The 19,172-nt window shown below is 43.6% G+C and overlaps 1 protein-coding gene across 1 annotated transcript in view; it reads right to left on the reverse strand.

Annotated features, from left to right (window-relative positions):
- Nucleotides 1-19,172, reverse strand: part of PIGN (phosphatidylinositol glycan anchor biosynthesis class N) — a 1,169,967-nt gene that overhangs the window by 1,048,009 nt on the left and 102,786 nt on the right. The gene's annotated exons all lie outside the window — the stretch shown is intronic.

The following is a 19,172-nucleotide window of genomic DNA, read 5'->3' on the forward strand; positions in this document are numbered from 1 at the left end:
GTATAAAACTCCTGGATCCATGAATAGAATTTTACTGTATTTCTTTATGAACATTGTGTTTTAACATTTTATCTGTGATTTTAATTTGAATGTATATGGAATAAATTATTCGCCAGAATTTAGTTTCCAGCCTTTTAAGCTATTCAGCGCTTACTATCGCCCCCCTATTCTTCTTAGAAACCACCTTAGGTAAAAACCCAGGTTTTGTACGCAGAACAACTTTATCTGAATGAAAGATCAGATAAGGAGAATCACAATGTAAGGCAGATAACTCTGAGACTCTTCGTGCCGAGGAAATAGCCATCAGAAAAAGAACTTTCCATGAAAGAAGTTTGATATCAATAGAATGAAGGGGTTCAAAAGGAACCCCTTGAAGAACTTTAAGAACCAAGTTTAAGCTCCATGGAGGAGCAACAGGTTTAAACACAGGCTTAATTCTAACTAAAGCCTGACAAAATGCCTGAACGTCTGGAACTTCTGCCAGACGCTTGTGTAAAAGTATAGACAGAGCAGAAATCTGTCCCTTTAAAGAACTAGCTGATAATCCTTTGTCCAAACCCTCTTGGAGGAAGGACAATATCCTAGGAATCGTAACCCTACTCCATGAGTAATTCTTGGATACACACCAATGAAGATATTTACGCCATATCTTGTGGTAAATTTTCCTGGTGACAGGCTTTCCTGCCTGTATTAAGGTATCAATTACTGACTCGGAGAAGCCACGCTTTGATAGGATCAAGCGTTCAATCTCCATGCAGTCAGTCTCAGAGAAAGTAGATTCGGATGATTGAAAGGACCTTGTATTAGAAGGTCTCGTCTCAGAGGCAGAGTCCATGGTGGAAAGGATGACATGTCCACTAGGTCTGCATACCAGGCCCTGCATGGCCACGCAGGCGTTATCAATATCACCGATGCTCTTTCCTGTTTGATTTTGGCAATCAGACGAGGGAGCAGAGGAAACGGTGGAAACACATAAGCCAGGTTGAAGAACCAAGGCGCTGCTAGAGCATCTATCAGTGCCGCTTCTGGGTCCCTGGACCTGGATCCGTAACAAGGAAGCTTGGCGTTCTGGCGAGACGCCATGAGATCCAATTCTGGTTTGCCCCAACGGAGAACCAATTGAGCAAACCCCTCCGGATGGAGTTCCCATTCCCCCGGATGAAAAGTCTGACGACTTAGAAAATCCGCCTCCCAGTTCTCTACACCTGGGATATGGATCGCTGACAGGTGGCAAGAGTGAGTCTCTGCCCAGCGAATTATCTTGGAGACTTCCGACATCGCTAGGGAACTCCTGGTTCCCCCTTGATGGTTGATGTAAGCCACAGTCGTGATGTTGTCCGACTGAAATCTGATGAACCTCAGTGTTGCTAGCTGAGGCCAAGCCAGAAGAGCATTGAATATTGCTCTTAACTCCAGAATATTTATTGGGAGGAGTTTCTCCTCCTGAGTCCATGAACCCTGAGCCTTCAGGGAGTTCCAGACTGCACCCCAACCTAGAAGGCTGGCATCTGTTGTTACAATTGTCCAATCTGGTCTGCGAAAGGTCATACCCTTGGACAGATGGGCCCGAGATAACCACCAGAGAAGAGAATCTCTGGTTTCCTGATCCAGATTTAGTAGAGGGGACAAATCTGTGTAATCCCCATTCCACTGACTGAGCATGCATAATTGCAGCGGTCTGAGATGCAGGCGCGCGAATGGCACTATGTCCATCTCCGCTACCATTAAGCCGATTACTTCCATGCACTGAGCCACTGTGGGGCGCGGAATGGAGTGAAGAATACGGCAAGCATTTAGAAGTTTTGATAACCTGGACTCCGTCAGGTAAATTTTCATTTCTACAGAATCTATTAGAGTCCCTAGGAAGGAAACCCTTGTGAGAGGAGATAGAGAACTTTCCACCCATGCGACCTCAGGAATGCCAGAACTATCTCTGTAAGAGATTTAGAAATTTGAAAGCTTGACGCCTGTATCAGGATATCGTCCAGGTAAGGAGCCACCGCTATGCCTCGCGGTCTTAGGACCGCCAGAAGTGAGCCCAGAACCTTTGTAAAAATTCTTGGGACTGTAGCCAACCCGAATGGAAGAGCTACAAATTGGTAATGCCTGTCTAGAAAGGCAAACCTCAGGAACTGATGATGATTCTTGTGAATCGGAATGTGAAGGTAGGCATCCTTTAAGTCCACTGTGGTCATGTACTGACCCTCTTGGATCATGGGTAAAATGGTTCGAATAGTTTCCATCTTGAATGACGGAACTCTGAGGAATTTGTTTAGGATCTTTAAATCCAAAATTGGTCTGAAGGTTCCCTCTTTTTTGGGAACCACAAACAGATTTGAATAAAACCCCTGTCCTTGTTCCGTTCGCGGAACTGGATGGATCACTCCCATTACAAGGAGATCTTGTACGCAGCTTAAGAATGCCTCTTTCTTTATCTGGTTTGCAGATAATCTTGAAAGGTGAAATCTCGCTTGTGGAGGAGAAGCTTTGAAGTCCAGAAGATATCCCTGAGATATGATCTCCAACGCCCAGGGATCCTGAACATCTCTTGCCCACGCCTGGGCGAAGAGAGAGAGTCTGCCCCCTACTAGATCCGTTGTCGGATAGGGGGCCGCTCCTTCATGCTGTCTTAGAGGCAGCAGCAGGCTTTCTGGCCTGCTTGCCCTTGTTCCAGGACTGGTTAGGTTTCCAGGCCTGCTTGGATTGAGCAAAAGTTCCCTCTTGTTTTGAAGCAGAGGAAGTTGATGCTGCACCTGCACGAAAATTAGACTGTTTGGCCTTTGATTTGGCCCTGTCCTGAGGAAGGGTATGACCCTTACCTCCAGTAATGTCAGCAATAATTTCTTTCAAACCAGGCCCGAATAAGGTCGGCCCTTCGAAAGGAATGTTGAGTAATTGAGTCTTTGAAGTCACATCAGCTGACCAGGATTTGAGCCATAGCGCCCTACGCGCCTGGATGGCGAATCCGGAATTCTTAGCCGTTAGTTTAGTCAAATGAACAATGGCATCAGAAACAAATGAGTTAGCTAGCTTAAGAGTTCTAAGCTTGTCAACAATTTCAGTCAATGGAGCTGTATGGATGGCCTCTTCCAGGGCCTCAAACCAGAACGCCACCGCAGCAGTGACAGGCGCAATGCATGCAAGGGGCTGTAAAATAAAACCTTGTTGAATAAACATTTTCTTAAGGTAACCCTCTAATTTTTTATCCATTGGATCTGAAAAAGCACAACTGTCCTCAACCGGGATAGTGGTACGCTTTGCTAAAGTAGAAACTGCTCCCTCCACCTTAGGGACAGTCTGCCATAAGTCCCGTGTAGTGGCATCTATTGGAAACATTTTTCTAAATATAGGAGGTGGGGAAAAGGGCACACCGGGCCTATCCCACTCCTTACTAATAATTTCTGTAAGCCTTTTAGGTATTGGAAAAACATCAGTACTCACCGGCACTGCATAGTATTTATCCAGCCTACATAATTTCTCTGGCACTGCAATTGTGTCACAGTCATTCAGAGCAGCTAATACCTCCCCAAGCAATACACAGAGGTTCTCAAGCTTAAATTTAAAATTAGAAATCTCTGAATTAGGTCTCCCCGATTCAGAGACGTCACCCACAGACTGAAGCTCTCCGTCCTCAGGTTCTGCATATTGTGACGCAGTATCAGACATGGCTCTTACAGCATCTACGCGCTCTGTATCTCGTCTAACCCCAGAGCTATCGCGCTTGCCTCTCAATTCAGGCAATCTGGATAATACCTCTGACAGGGTATTATTCATGATTGCAGCCATGTCCTGCAAAGTAATCGCTATGGGCGTCCCTGATGTACTTGGCGCCATATTAGCGTGCGTCCCTTGAGCGGGAGGCGAAGGGTCCGACACGTGGGGAGAGTTAGTCGGCATAACTTCCCCCTCGACAGACCCCTCTGGTGACAATTCTTTTATAGATAAAGACTGATCTTTACTGTTTAAGGTGAAATCAATACATTTAGTACACATTCTCCTATGGGGCTCCACCATGGCTTTTAAACATAATGAACAAGTATCCTCTGTTTCAGACATGTTTGTACAGACTAGCAATGAGACTAGCAAGCTTGGAAAACACTTTAAAGCAAGTTAACAAGCAATATAAAAAACGTTACTGTGCCTTTAAGAGAAACAAATTTTGACAAAATTTTAGGGCTGCAACAACTAATCGGTAAGATTGATCATAAAAATAGTTGTCAAAGAAACTCATTATCAATTAGGTGGTCAGCGATTAGTTGGTTAATTGCACAGCACCAGCTGCTTCAATCCGATGAACTCCTGAACATGGTATTGTGCAAACATTTTTATTTATTTATTTTTTTTCTATCCGATTAATCGGATGATTATTGTCCGATTAATCGGATAGAAAAAAGATTAAAAAAATAAATAAATTCAATTTTTTTTGCACAATCTTAGTTGCAGTAGATCATCAGATTAAAGCAGCTGGTGTTGTGCAACTGACCAACTAATCGCTGACCACCTAATTGATAATGAGATTTGTTGACAACTATTTTTATGATCAAACTTACCGATTAGTTGTTGCAGCCCTACAAAATTTGAAATAACAGTGAAAAAAGGCAGTTACACTAACAAAATTTTTACAGTGTATGTAACAAGTCAGCAGAGCATTGCACCCACTTGCAAATGGATGATTAACCCCTTAATAACAAAAACAGAATAATAAATGACAAAAACGTTTTTTAAACACAGTCACAACAACTGCCACAGTCTACTGTGATTGTTACCCTCCTCAAACACGACTTTGAAGCCTTTTGAGCCCTTCAGAGGTGTCCTGTATCATGCAGAGGGAAGCTGAATGTCTCTGTCAGTATTTTTATCTGCACAGAAAAGCACTAAAATAGGCCCTTCCCACTCATATTGCAACAGTGGAAAGCTTCAGGAAACTGTTTCTAGGCAAAAATCAAGCCAGCCATGTGGAAAAAAACTAGGCCCCAATAAGTTTTGTCACCAAACATATATAAAAACGATTAACATGCCAGCAAACGTTTTATATTACACTTTTATAAGAGTATGTATCTCTGTTAATAAGCCTGATACCAGTCGCTATCACTGCATTTAAGGCTTAACTTACATTAATCCGGTATCAGCAGCATTTTTCTAGCAAATTCCATCCCTAGAAATATATTAACTGCACATACCTTATTGCAGGAAAACCTGCACGCCATTCCCCCTCTGAAGTTACCACACTCCTCAGAATATGTGAGAACGGCAGTGGATCTTAGTTACTTCTGCTAAGATCATAGAAATCACAGGCAGATTCTTCTTCTAATGCTGCCTGAGATGAAACAGTACACTCCGGTACCATTTAAAAATAACAAACTTTTGATTGAAGTTAAAAAACTAACTATAATACACCACTTTCCTCTTACTACGTCCATCTTTGTTGAGAGTTGCAAGAGAATGACTGGATATGGCAGTGAGGGGAGGAGCTATATAGCAGCTCTGCTGTGGGTGATCCTCTTGCAACTTCCTGTTGGGAAGGAGAATATCCCACAAGTAATGGATGATCCGTGGACTGGATACACTTAACAAGAGAAATACACTGCTCGTGCTGTAACACTGAAAGCTGTATTAATAATTCTTACTTGGATATGAAATATTCGCATGACAAGGGCTAAAAACACAATGCAAAAATATAATCACGCTGGTAACCTTCCATTAGTATTTCTGACGCAGTACAGACTTACATGTGAATTTGATCACCCTGGGAAATGGCATGGTGTACTTTGTCATAATTTGCCAAATGACTTTCCTTCTCGATACACATAATCACACACAAGTTAATAAAGATCTCACAAGCCGTTACCTTAGTACTGAGTAGTTTTCTTGGTCTAGTAAACCTAATAGCCCACTCAAAGCAATATTGCAATTAAAATGTTATGTAAGGCATTAAGTTGAAAACAGCATATGCTATGAAGAAACTTATCTATACAAGTTATAGTAGAATAGTACATAGCACGCAAATCATCATCTTAGACGGGCAGAATATAAATTAAATTACAAAATTAAATAAATAAATACTAAGATTTCAGTTTATTTGTTAGATTAAAGGCCGGTTCATTGCCTAAAGGGACAGTGCACTGTAAGATTTTCTACCCTTTAACATGCTCGCAATGACCCATTTTATCTGCTGTAGTGTATTGAACTGTTAAAAAAAAAACAGAATTTATGTTTACCTGATAAATTACTTTCTCCAACGGTGTGTCCGGTCCACGGCGTCATCCTTACTTGTGGGGATATTCTCTTCCCCAACAGGAAATGGCAAAGAGCCCAGCAAAGCTGGTCACATGATCCCTCCTAGGCTCCGCCTACCCCAGTCATTCGACCGACGTTAAGGAGGAATATTTGCATAGGAGAAACCATATGGTACCGTGGTGACTGTAGTTAAAGAAAATAAATTATCAGACCTGATTAAAAAAAACAGAATTTATGTTTACCTGATAAATTACTTTCTCCAACGGTGTGTCCGGTCCACGGCGTCATCCTTACTTGTGGGATATTCTCTTCCCCAACAGGAAATGGCAAAGAGCCCAGCAAAGCTGGTCACATGATCCCTCCTAGGCTCCGCCTACCCCAGTCATTCGACCGACGTTAAGGAGGAATATTTGCATAGGAGAAACCATATGGTACCGTGGTGACTGTAGTTAAAGAAAATAAATTATCAGACCTGATTAAAAAAACCAGGGCGGGCCGTGGACCGGACACACCGTTGGAGAAAGTAATTTATCAGGTAAACATAAATTCTGTTTTCTCCAACATAGGTGTGTCCGGTCCACGGCGTCATCCTTACTTGTGGGAACCAATACCAAAGCTTTAGGACACGGATGAAGGGAGGGAGCAAATCAGGTCACCTAAATGGAAGGCACCACGGCTTGCAAAACCTTTCTCCCAAAAATAGCCTCAGAAGAAGCAAAAGTATCAAACTTGTAAAATTTGGTAAAAGTGTGCAGTGAAGACCAAGTCGCTGCCCTACATATCTGATCAACAGAAGCCTCGTTCTTGAAGGCCCATGTGGAAGCCACAGCCCTAGTGGAATGAGCTGTGATTCTTTCGGGAGGCTGTAAGCCAATCTGATGATGCTTTTAATCCAAAAAGAGAGAGAGGTAGAAGTTGCTTTTTGACCTCTCCTTTTACCAGAATAAACAACAAACAAGGAAGATGTTTGTCTAAAATCCTTTGTAGCATCTAAATAGAATTTTAGAGCGCGAACAACATCCAAATTGTGCAACAAACGTTCCTTCTTTGAAACTGGTTTCGGACACAGAGAAGGTACGATAATCTCCTGGTTAATGTTTTTGTTAGAAACAACTTTTGGAAGAAAACCAGGTTTAGTACGTAAAACCACCTTATCTGCATGGAACACCAGATAAGGAGGAGAACACTGCAGAGCAGATAATTCTGAAACTCTTCTAGCAGAAGAAATTGCAACTAAAAACAAAACTTTCCAAGATAATAACTTAATATCAACGGAATGCAAGGGTTCAAACGGAACCCCCTGAAGAACTGAAAGAACTAAATTGAGACTCCAAGGAGGAGTCAAAGGTTTGTAAACAGGCTTAATTCTAACCAAAGCCTGAACAAAGGCTTGAACATCTGGCACAGCAGCCAGTTTTTTGTGAAGTAACACCGACAAGGCAGAAATCTGTCCCTTCAGGGAACTTGCAGATAATCCTTTTTCCAATCCTTCTTGAAGGAAGGATAGAATCCTAGGAATCTTAACCTTGTCCCAAGGGAATCCTTTAGATTCACACCAACAGATATATTTTTTCCAAATTTTGTGGTAAATCTTTCTAGTTACAGGCTTTCTGGCCTGAACAAGAGTATCAATAACAGAATCTGAGAACCCTCGCTTCGATAAAATCAAGCGTTCAATCTCCAAGCAGTCAGCTGGAGTGAAACCAGATTCGGATGTTCGAACGGACCCTGAACAAGAAGGTCTCGTCTCAAAGGTAGCTTCCAAGGTGGAGCCGATGACATATTCACCAGATCTGCATACCACGCCACGCAGGAGCTATCAAGATCACCGACGCCCTCTCCTGATTGATCCTGGCTACCAGCCTGGGGATGAGAGGAAACGGCGGGAACACATAAGCTAGTTTGAAGGTCCAAGGTGCTACTAGTGCATCCACTAGAGCCGCCTTGGGATCCCTGGATCTGGACCCGTAGCAAGGAACTTTGAAGTTCTGACGAGAGGCCATCAGATCCATGTCTGGAATGCCCCACAGCTGAGTGACTTGGGCAAAGATTTCCGGATGGAGTTCCCACTCCCCCGGATGCAATGTCTGACGACTCAGAAAATCCGCTTCCCAATTCTCCACTCCTGGGATGTGGATAGCAGACAGGTGGCAGGAGTGAGACTCCGCCCATAGAATGATTTTGGTCACTTCTTCCATCGCTAGGGAACTCCTTGTTCCCCCCTGATGGTTGATGTACGCAACAGTTGTCATGTTGTCTGATTGAAACCGTATGAACTTGGCCCTCGCTAGCTGAGGCCAAGCCTTGAGAGCATTGAATATCGCTCTCAGTTCCAGAATATTTATCGGTAGAAGAGATTCTTCCCGAGACCAAAGACCCTGAGCTTTCAGGGATCCCCAGACCGCGCCCCAGCCCATCAGACTGGCGTCGGTCGTGACAATGACCCACTCTGGTCTGCGGAATGTCATCCCTTGTGACAGGTTGTCCAGGGACAGCCACCAACGGAGTGAGTCTCTGGTCCTCTGATTTACTTGTATCTTCGGAGACAAGTCTGTATAGTCCCCATTCCACTGACTGAGCATGCACAGTTGTAATGGTCTTAGATGAATGCGCGCAAAAGGAACTATGTCCATTGCCGCTACCATCAACCCGATCACTTCCATGCACTGAGCTATGGAAGGAAGAGGAACGGAATGAAGTATCCGACAAGAGTCTAGAAGCTTTGTTTTTCTGGCCTCTGTCAGAAAAATCCTCATTTCTAAGGAGTCTATTATTGTTCCCAAGAAGGGAACCCTTGTTGACGGGGATAGAGAACTCTTTTCCACGTTCACTTTCCAGCCGTGAGATCTGAGAAAGGCCAGGACAATGTCCGTGTGAGCCTTTGCTTGAGGAAGGGACGACGCTTGAATCAGAATGTCGTCCAAGTAAGGTACTACAGCAATGCCCCTTGGTCTTAGCACAGCTAGAAGGGACCCTAGTACCTTTGTGAAAATCCTTGGAGCAGTGGCTAATCCGAAAGGAAGCGCCACGAACTGGTAATGTTTGTCCAGGAATGCGAACCTTAGGAACCGATGATGTTCCTTGTGGATAGGAATATGTAGATACGCATCCTTTAAATCCACCGTGGTCATGAATTGACCTTCCTGGATGGAAGGAAGAATAGTTCGAATGGTTTCCATCTTGAACGATGGAACCTTGAGAAACTTGTTTAAGATCTTGAGATCTAAGATTGGTCTGAACGTTCCCTCTTTTTTTGGGAACTATGAACAGATTGGAGTAGAACCCCATCCCTTGTTCTCTTAATGGAACAGGATGAATCACTCCCATTTTTAACAGGTCTTCTACACAATGTAAGAATGCCTGTCTTTTTATGTGGTCTGAAGACAACTGAGACCTGTGGAACCTCCCCCTTGGGGGAAGTCCCTTGAATTCCAGAAGATAACCTTGGGAGACTATTTCTAGCGCCCAAGGATCCAGAACATCTCTTGCCCAAGCCTGAGCGAAGAGAGAGAGTCTGCCCCCCACCAGATCCGGTCCCGGATCGGGGGCCAACATTTCATGCTGTCTTGGTAGCAGTGGCAGGTTTCTTGGCCTGCTTTCCCTTGTTCCAGCCTTGCATTGGTCTCCAAGCTGGCTTGGCTTGAGAAGTATTACCCTCTTGCTTAGAGGACGTAGCACCTTGGGCTGGTCCGTTTCTACGAAAGGGACGAAAATTAGGTTTATTTTTTGCCTTGAAAGGCCGATCCTGAGGAAGGGCGTGGCCCTTACCCCCAGTGATATCAGAGATAATCTCTTTCAAGTCAGGGCCAAACAGCGTTTTCCCCTTGAAAGGAATGTTAAGTAGCTTGTTCTTGGAAGACGCATCAGCCGACCAAGATTTCAACCAAAGCGCTCTGCGCACCACAATAGCAAACCCAGAATTCTTAGCCGCTAACCTAGCCAATTGCAAAGTGGCGTCTAGGGTGAAAGAATTAGCCAATTTGAGAGCATTGATTCTGTCCATAATCTCCTCCAAAGGAGGAGAATCACTATCGACCGCTCTTATCAGATCATCGAACCAGAAATATGCGGCTGTAGCGACAGGGACAATGCATGAAATTGGTTGTAGAAGGTAACCTTGCTGAACAAACATTTTTTTAAGCAAACCTTCTAATTTTTTATCCATAGGATCTTTGAAAGCACAACTATCCTCTATGGGTATAGTGGTGCGTTTGTTTAAAGTGGAAACCGCTCCCTCGACCTTGGGGACTGTCTGCCATAAGTCCTTTCTGGGGTCGACCATAGGAAACAATTTTTTAAATATGGGGGGAGGGACGAAAGGAATACCGGGCCTTTCCCATTCTTTATTAACAATGTCCGCCACCCGCTTGGGTATAGGAAAAGCTTCTGGGAGCCCCGGCACCTCTAGGAACTTGTCCATTTTACAAAGTTTCTCTGGGATGACCAACTTGTCACAATCATCCAGAGTGGATAATACCTCCTTAAGCAGAATGCGGAGATGTTCCAACTTAAATTTAAATGCAATCACATCAGGTTCAGCCTGTTGAGAAATGTTCCCTGAATCAGTAATTTCTCCCTCAGACAAAACCTCCCTGGCCCCATCAGACTGGGTTAGGGGCCCTTCAGAAATATTATTATCAGCGTCGTCATGCTCTTCAGTATCTAAAACAGAGCAGCCGCGCTTACGCTGATAAGTGTTCATTTTGGCTAAAATGTTTTTGACAGAATTATCCATTACAGCCGTTAATTGTTGCATAGTAAGGAGTATTGGCGCGCTAGATGTACTAGGGGCCTCCTGAGTGGGCAAGACTCGTGTAGACGAAGGAGGGAATGATGCAGTACCATGCTTACTCCCCTCACTTGAGGAATCATCTTGGGCATCATTGTCATTATCACATAAATCACATTTATTTAAATGAATAGGAATTCTGGCTTCCCCACATTCAGAACACAGTCTATCTGGTAGTTCAGACATGTTAAACAGGCATAAACTTGATAACAAAGTACAAAAAACGTTTTAAAATAAAACCGTTACTGTCACTTTAAATTTTAAACTGAACACACTTTATTACTGCAATTGCGAAAAAACATGAAGGAATTGTTCAAAATTCACCAAATTTTCACCACGGTGTCTTAAAGCCTTAAAAGTATTGCACACCAAATTTGGAAGCTTTAACCCTTAAAATAACGGAACCGGAGCCGTTTTGAACTTTAACCCCTTTACAGTCCCTGGTATCTGCTTTGCTGAGACCCAACCAAGCCCAAAGGGGAATACGATACCAAATGACGCCTTCAGAAAGTCTTTTCTAAGTATCAGAGCTCCTCTCACATGCGACTGCATGCCATGCCTCTCAAAAACAAGTGCGCAACACCGGCGCGAAAATGAGGCTCTGCTTATGCTTTGGGAAAGCCCCTAAAGAATAAGGTGTCTAAACCAGTGCCTGCCGATATTATTATATCAAAATACCCAGATAAAATGATTCCTCAAGGCTAAATATGTGTTAATAATGAATCGATTTAGCCCAAAAAAAGTCTACAGTTTTAATAAGCCCTTGTGAAGCCCTTATTTACGATCGTAATAAACATGGCTTACCGGATCCCATAGGGAAAATGACAGCTTCCAGCATTACATCGTCTTGTTAGAATGTGTCATACCTCAAGCAGCAAGAGACTGCACACTGTTCCCCCAACTGAAGTTAATTGCTCTCAACAGTCCTGTGTGGAACAGCCATGGATTTTAGTGACGGTTGCTAAAATCATTTTCCTCATACAAACAGAAATCTTCATCTCTTTTCTGTTTCTGAGTAAATAGTACATACCAGCACTATTTCAAAATAACAAACTCTTGATTGAATAATAAAAACTACAGTTAAACACTAAAAAACTCTAAGCCATCTCCGTGGAGATGTTGCCTGTACAACGGCAAAGAGAATGACTGGGGTAGGCGGAGCCTAGGAGGGATCATGTGACCAGCTTTGCTGGGCTCTTTGCCATTTCCTGTTGGGGAAGAGAATATCCCACAAGTAAGGATGACGCCGTGGACCGGACACACCTATGTTGGAGAAACCAGGGCGGGCCGTGGACCGGACACACCGTTGGAGAAAGTAATTTATCAGGTAAACATAAATTCTGTTTTCTCCAACATAGGTGTGTCCGGTCCACGGCGTCATCCTTACTTGTGGGAACCAATACCAAAGCTTTAGGACACGGATGAAGGGAGGGAGCAAATCAGGTCACCTAAATGGAAGGCACCACGGTTTGCAAAAGCTTTCTCCCAAAAATAGCCTCAGAAGAAGCAAAAGTATCAAACTTGTAAAATTTGGTAAAAGTGTGCAGTGAAGACCAAGTCGCTGCCCTACATATCTGATCAACAGAAGCCTCGTTCTTGAAGGCCCATGTGGAAGCCACAGCCCTAGTGGAATGAGCTGTGATTCTTTCGGGAGGCTGCCGTCCGGCAGTCTCGTAAGCCAATCTGATGATGCTTTTAATCCAAAAAGAGAGAGAGGTAGAAGTTGCTTTTTGACCTCTCCTTTTACCGGAATAAACAACAAACAAGGAAGATGTTTGTCTATAATCCTTTGTAGCTTCTAAATAGAATTTTAGAGCGCGAACAACATCCAAATTGTGCAACAAACGTTCCTTCTTTGAAACTGGTTTCGGACACAGAGAAGGTACGATAATCTCCTGGTTAATGTTTTTGTTAGAAACAACTTTTGGAAGAAAACCAGGTTTAGTACGTAAAACCACCTTATCTGCATGGAACACCAGATAAGGAGGAGAACACTGCAGAGCAGATAATTCTGAAACTCTTCTAGCAGAAGAAATTGCAACTAAAAACAAAACTTTCCAAGATAATAACTTAATATCAACGGAATGTAAGGGTTCAAACGGAACCCCCTGAAGAACTGAAAGAACTAAATTGAGACTCCAAGGAGGAGTCAAAGGTTTGTAAACAGGCTTAATTCTAACCAGAGCCTGAACAAAGGCTTGAACATCTGGCACAGCTGCCAGCTTTTTGTGAAGTAACACAGACAAGGCAGAAATCTGTCCCTTCAGGGAACTTGCAGATAATCCTTTTTCCAATCCTTCTTGAAGGAAGGATAGAATCTTAGGAATCTTAACCTTGTCCCAAGGGAATCCTTTAGATTCACACCAACAGATATATTTTTTCCAAATTTTGTGGTAAATCTTTCTAGTTACAGGCTTTCTGGCCTGAACAAGAGTATCGATAACAGAATCTGAGAACCCTCGCTTCGATAAGATCAAGCGTTCAATCTCCAAGCAGTCAGCTGGAGTGAAACCAGGTTCGGATGTTCGAACGGACCCTGAACAAGAAGGTCTCGTCTCAAAGGTAGCTTCCAAGGTGGAGCCGATGACATATTCACCAGATCTGCATACCAAGTCCTGCGTGGCCACGCAGGAGCTATCAAGATCACCGACGCCCTCTCCTGATTGATCCTGGCTACCAGCCTGGGGATGAGAGGAAACGGCGGGAACACATAAGCTAGTTTGAAGGTCCAAGGTGCTACTAGTGCATCCACTAGAGCCGCCTTGGGATCCCTGGATCTGGACCCGTAGCAAGGAACTTTGAAGTTCTGACGAGAGGCCATCAGATCCATGTCTGGAATGCCCCACAGCTGAGTGACTTGGGCAAAGATTTCCGGATGGAGTTCCCACTCCCCCGGATGCAATGTCTGACGACTCAGAAAATCCGCTTCCCAATTTTCCACTCCTGGGATGTGGATAGCGGACAGGTGGCAGGAGTGAGACTCCGCCCATAGAATGATTTTGGTCACTTCTTCCATCGCTAGGGAACTCCTTGTTCCCCCCTGATGGTTGATGTACGCAACAGTTGTCATGTTGTCTGATTGAAACCGTATGAACTTGGCCCTCGCTAGCTGAGGCCAAGCCTTGAGAGCATTGAATATCGCTCTCAGTTCCAGAATATTTATCGGTAGAAGAGATTCTTCCCGAGACCAAAGACCCTGAGCTTTCAGGGATCCCCAGACCGCGCCCCAGCCCATCAGACTGGCGTCGGTCGTGACAATGACCCACTCTGGTCTGCGGAATGTCATCCCTTGTGACAGGTTGTCCAGGGACAGCCACCAACGGAGTGAGTCTCTGGTCCTCTGATTTACTTGTATCTTCGGAGACAAGTCTGTATAATCCCCATTCCACTGACTGAGCATGCACAGTTGTAATGGTCTTAGATGAATGCGCGCAAAAGGAACTATGTCCATTGCCGCTACCATCAACCCGATCACTTCCATGCACTGAGCTATGGAAGGAAGAGGAACGGAATGAAGTATCCGACAAGAGTCTAGAAGCTTTGTTTTTCTGGCCTCTGTCAGAAATATCCTCATTTCTAAGGAGTCTATTATTGTTCCCAAGAAGGGAACCCTTGTTGACGGAGATAGAGAACTCTTTTCCACGTTCACTTTCCATCCGTGAGATCTGAGAAAGGCCAGGACTATGTCCGTGTGAGCCTTTGCTTGAGGAAGGGACGACGCTTGAATCAGAATGTCGTCCAAATAAGGTACTACAGCAATGCCCCTTGGTCTTAGCACAGCTAGAAGGGACCTTAGTACCTTTGTGAAAATCCTTGGAGCAGTGGCTAATCCGAAAGGAAGCGCCACGAACTGGTAATGCTTGTCCAGGAATGCGAACCTTAGGAACCGATGATGTTCCTTGTGGATAGGAATATGTAGATACGCATCCTTTAAATCCACCGTGGTCATGAATTGACCTTCCTGGATGGAAGGAAGAATAGTTCGAATGGTTTCCATCTTGAACGATGGAACCTTGAGAAACTTGTTTAAGATCTTGAGATCTAAGATTGGTCTGAACGTTCCCTCTTTTTTGGGAACTATGAACAGATTGGAGTAGAACCCCATCCCTTGTTCTCTTAATGGAACAGGATGAATCACTCCCATTTTTAACAGGTCTTCTACACAATGTAAGAATGCCTGTCTTTTTATGTGGTCTGAAGACAACTGAGACCTGTGGAACCTCCCCCTTGGGGGAAGCCCCTTGAATTCCAGAAGATAACCTTGGGAGACTATTTCTAGCGCCCAAGGATCCAGAACATCTCTTGCCCAAGCCTGAGCGAAGAGAGAGAGTCTGCCCCCCACCAGATCCGGTCCCGGATCGGGGGCCAACATTTCATGCTGTCTTGGTAGCAGTGGCAGGTTTCTTGGCCTGCTTTCCCTTGCTCCAGCCTTGCATTGGTCTCCAAGCTGGCTTGGCTTGAGAAGTATTACCCTCTTGCTTAGAGGACGTAGCACTTTGGGCTGGTCCGTTTCTACGAAAGGGACGAAAATTAGGTTTATTTTTTGCCTTGAAAGGCCGATCCTGAGGAAGGGCGTGGCCCTTACCCCCAGTGATATCAGAGATAATCTCTTTCAAGTCAGGGCCAAACAGCGTTTTCCCCTTGAAAGGAATGTTAAGTAGCTTGTTCTTGGAAGACGCATCAGCCGACCAAGATTTCAACCAAAGCGCTCTGCGCGCCACAATAGCAAACCCAGAATTCTTAGCCGCTAACCTAGCCAATTGCAAAGTGGCGTCTAGGGTAAAAGAATTAGCCAATTTGAGAGCATTGATTCTGTCCATAATCTCCTCATAAGGAGGAGAATCACTATCGACCGCCTTTATCAGCTCATTGAACCAGAAACATGCGGCTGTAGCGACAGGGACAACGCATGAAATTGGTTGTAGAAGGTAACCCTGCTGAACAAACATCTTTTTAAGCAAACCTTCTAATTTTTTATCCATAGGATCTTTGAAAGCACAACTATCCTCTATGGGTATAGTGGTGCGTTTGTTTAAAGTGGAAACCGCTCCCTCGACCTTGGGGACTGTCTGCCATAAGTCCTTTCTGGGGTCGACCATAGGAAACAATTTTTTAAATATGGGGGGAGGGACGAAAGGAATACCGGGCCTTTCCCATTCTTTATTAACAATGTCCGCCACCCGCTTGGGTATAGGAAAAGCTTCTGGGAGCCCCGGCACCTCTAGGAACTTGTCCATTTTACATAGTTTCTCTGGGATGACCAACTTGTCACAATCAACCAGAGTGGATAATACCTCCTTAAGCAGAATGCAGAGATGTTCCAACTTAAATTTAAATGTAATCACATCAGGTTCAGCATGTTGAGAAATGTTCCCTGAATCAGTAATTTCTCCCTCAGACAAAACCTCCCTGGCCCCATCAGACTGGGTTAGGGGCCCTTCAGAAACATTATTATCAGCGTCGTCATGCTCTTCAGTATCTAAAACAGAGCAGTCGCGCTTACGCTGATAAGTGTTCATTTTGGCTAAAATGTTTTTGACAGAATTATCCATTACAGCCGTTAATTGTTGCATAGTAAGGAGTATTGGCGCGCTAGATGTACTAGGGGCCTCCTGAGTGGGCAAGACTCGTGTAGATGAAGGAGGGAATGATGCAGTACCATGCTTACTCCCCTCACTTGAGGAATCATCTTGGGCATCATTGTCATTGTCACATAAATCACATTTATTTAAATGAATATGAATTCTGGCTTCCCCACATTCAGAACACAGTCTATCTGGTAGTTCAGACATGTTAAACAGGCATAAACTTGATAACAAAGTACAAAAAACGTTTTAAAATAAAACCGTTACTGTCACTTTAAATTTTAAACTGAACACACTTTATTACTGCAATTGCGAAAAAACATGAAGGAATTGTTCAAAATTCACCAAATTTTCACCACAGTGTCTTAAAGCCTTAAAAGTATTGCACAGCAAATTTGGAAGCTTTAACCCTTAAAATAACGGAACCGGAGCCGTTTTGACCCCTTTACAGTCCCTGGTATCTGCTTTGCTGAGACCCAACCAAGCCCAAAGGGGAATACGATACCAAATGACGCCTTCAGAAAGTCTTTTCTAAGTATCAGAGCTCCTCTCACATGCGACTGCATGCCATGCCTCTCAAAAACAAGTGCGCAACACCGGCGCGAAAATGAGGCTCTGCCTATGCTTTGGGAAAGCCCCTAAAGAATAAGGTGTCTAAAACAGTGCCTGCCGATATTATTATATCAAAATACCCAAATAAAATGATTCCTCAAGGCTAAATATGTGTTAATAATGAATCGATTTAGCCCAGAAAAAGTCTACAGTCTTAATAAGCCCTTGTGAAGCCCTTATTTACGATCGTAATAAACATGGCTTACCGGATCCCATAGGGAAAATGACAGCTTCCAGCATTACATCGTCTTGTTAGAATGTGTCATACTGCTCACTGTTCCCCCAACTGAAGTTAATTGCTCTCAACAGTCCTGTGTGGAACAGCCATGGATTTTAGTGACGGTTGCTAAAATCATTTTCCTCATACAAACAGAAATCTTCATCTCTTTTCTGTTTCTGAGTAAATAGTACATACCAGCACTATTTCAAAATAACAAACTCTTGATTGAATAATAAAAACTACAGTTAAACACTAAAAAACTCTAAGCCATCTCCGTGGAGATGTTGCCTGTACAACGGCAAAGAGAATGACTGGGGTAGGCGGAGCCTAGGAGGGATCATGTGACCAGCTTTGCTGGGCTCTTTGCCATTTCCTGTTGGGGAAGAGAATATCCCCACAAGTAAGGATGACGCCGTGGACCGGACACACCTATGTTGGAGAAAGCTGCTTTACCCTTATTTCTTTATTTGAAATAGTAGTTTTTGTATTGAAACATCTATCGATACTAAAAAAAATCATTACTACAAAAAAGGATACAGAAGTTATTTAAATGAAAGACATTTGAATCAATGTCACAGTGGGAGGCAGGAGAGAGAGCCCAACCCTTTGTAATGTGGATCAATGCTGCAAAAGTTAAAAAGTTAGCAGTTCCTGCATGTGAGCCATTCTTTCTGCAGACATACTGCATTTTCATGCGATGACATCTCAGTTCGCAGCACGTTTTGCCTTGGGGCACTTGCACAAAGATTTTTAAGGAACTCGGCAGAGAGGTTGTTTAAAACATCTTGGAGAACTAACCACAGTTTTTCTGTGGATTTAGGCAGCCTTAATTGCTTCTGTCGCTTTATGTTATTCCACACTGACTATGTTGAGATTAGGGTTCTGTTAGGTCCATACCACCATTTCCAAAACTCCTTGTTCTTCTTTAAACTGAAGCCAGTTCTTAGTGACTTTGGCTGTATGTTTAGAGTTGTTGTCATGCTACAGGAAAAATTTGGGACCAATCAGATGCCTCCCTGGTAGTATTACATGATGGATAAATATCTGCCTGTACTTCTCAACACTGAGACCATTAATACTGACTAAATACCCAACTACATTTACAGAAATGCAGCCCAAACTTGCAAGAAACATCCAACATGTTTCACTGTTGACACTCATTCTTCTACCACTCTCCAGCCCTTCAGCAAACAAACTGCCTTCTGCTACAGCCAAATATTTTAAATTTTGACTTATCAGTCTAGCGCACCTGCTGCCATTTTTCCGCAACCCAGTTTTTGTGTTTTTGTGCATAGTTGAGTCGCTTGGCCTTGTTTGCATATCGCAGCTATAGCACTAAGTTTCCTAGGCTGAACAATGCATCTATGGTCCTCAATGTTTAATGTTTCTTTGTGCTTCTTCAGAAGAGCTTGGACGGGACTTCTGAAAACCTCTGTCTGCCTTGAAATTTCTGCCTAAGAGAGACCTTGCTGATGCAGTATAACTACCTTGTGCTGTACTCAGTCTTGCCATGGTATATGACTTTTAACATTAAACTGTCTTCAGTAACCTCACTTTGTTAGCATAATTTGGCTCTTTCTCACTCAGTGTTATTTCTCCTACACAGCTGTTTCTGTTTCAGTTAATGGTTGTGTTTCAACCTCCATATTAAATTGATGATTATTAGCACCTGTCTGATATAATTGACTATAAGCCCACAAAAGCCAAGATTTTGTGCAAGCGTACTTAG

This window comes from Bombina bombina, chromosome 5, assembly GCF_027579735.1.
Source record: "Bombina bombina isolate aBomBom1 chromosome 5, aBomBom1.pri, whole genome shotgun sequence".
Lineage (NCBI taxonomy): Eukaryota > Metazoa > Chordata > Amphibia > Anura > Bombinatoridae > Bombina > Bombina bombina.